The sequence below is a fragment of the Stereum hirsutum genome, assembly GCF_000264905.1.
Source record: "Stereum hirsutum FP-91666 SS1 unplaced genomic scaffold STEHIscaffold_11, whole genome shotgun sequence".
Lineage (NCBI taxonomy): Eukaryota > Fungi > Basidiomycota > Agaricomycetes > Russulales > Stereaceae > Stereum > Stereum hirsutum.
This window is the reverse complement of record NW_006763141.1, coordinates 400,860-402,531: the sequence shown is the minus strand read 5'-3', so window position 1 is coordinate 402,531 and position 1,672 is coordinate 400,860.

The window sequence follows — 1,672 nt, the reverse complement described above, 5'->3', positions numbered from 1 at the left end:
AGGCGAGATCAGTCCGAGATGCGTATCGGACAGTGGGAAGGCCCGCAAAAAGCGTTCTCGGGAGGTTTTGTGACCCTCTCGCACCGCGCAATCGCTCTCTCATCGGAAGTGACCATTTTTTGGTGCCTGCGGCGCGTTCAATGCTCAGAGTAGCCCTTGTGTGGTCATTTTCTCGCGCCTGCGGCGCCTGCAACGCGCAAGTGCCACATAACCAAAATTGGACCACCCAGCGTCCAAGACCGCACACATACGAGAACCACGAAAATATTTATATTTGTATATACATTTAAATAGTCTGCTTCTCGGACCTACCTTCCAAACCGTTGAGGTGTGCTCTCGAGGGTGGGCGAGAACGAAATCCGCACTCCCATGGACGCAACCCAGAATCCGGCTGAGCGACTTCATCTCGTCGTTCCCTCCGGACATCCGTCGCTTACATGGTCGGCATCTCCTCGATCACCCGCGGCCATTTACTGGCATTTACGACCAACCGTAAATTTCTCTGATTATACTGACTTATGTCGAGAAATTTACGGGAAATTCGCCTTTCCGGGCGCTTCCGCAGCCGTCGATCACTTATAGATCGGCCGGCCGCGGCACGGCACAGCCACGCCACGTGCGTCCACCTGCCTCCGTTGGGCGTCGCGCTTCGCGCGCCGCCACTTTGCTTCCAGTGTTCGAACTTCATCGTTCTCTCGTCGCCCTCCCTCTCGTCTCGATACTTTCAGGGTATATATCTTTGTATCATACTCTTACCTCTACTGTAATTGCTCTGAGTGACTTCCAATACCTGCAAATGTATTTATATACGAGTTTTTGTTCATTTTCCTCTCAGTTCTTGAGAGTATACCAGATAGCACCATGTGGCACCGAAAAGTATTGAGGGATGGTGAGCGAGTCCAAGGTCAGCCGAGGAGCGTGCGATGGCGCCAAGACCGCACGATGAACAAAAGCTGGTCAGCCGCTAAATATAGAGCGCGATGCGCAAAAGAGACGGGGTTGAAGGCACTGACGACATGCCGAAATTTAAGGAATAAGTTGGAGAGCTCGTTCGTTTGGCAGGAATAAGTGAAATAAGTACGTGCCGAACTTAACGTTTACAGAAAATTTACTGAAGAAGCTGCTTGCGATCAAAGTCCTGTAAATTTTTTGTAGGCGAGATCAGTCCGAGATGCGTATCGGACAGTGGGAAGGCCCGCAAAAAGCGTTCTCGGGAGGTTTTGTGACCCTCTCGCACCGCGCAATCGCTCTCTCATCGGAAGTGACCATTTTTTGGTGCCTGCGGCGCGTTCAATGCTCAGAGTAGCCCTTGTGTGGTCATTTTCTCGCGCCTGCGGCGCCTGCAACGCGCAAGTGCCACATAACCAAAATTGGACCACCCAGCGTCCAAGACCGCACACATACGAGAACCACGAAAATATTTATATTTGTATATACATTTAAATAGTCTGCTTCTCGGACCTACCTTCCAAACCGTTGAGGTGTGCTCTCGAGGGTGGGCGAGAACGAAATCCGCACTCCCATGGACGCAACCCAGAATCCGGCTGAGCGACTTCATCTCGTCGTTCCCTCCGGACATCCGTCGCTTACATGGTCGGCATCTCCTCGATCACCCGCGGCCATTTACTGGCATTTACGACCAACCGTAAATTTCTCTGATTATACTGACTTA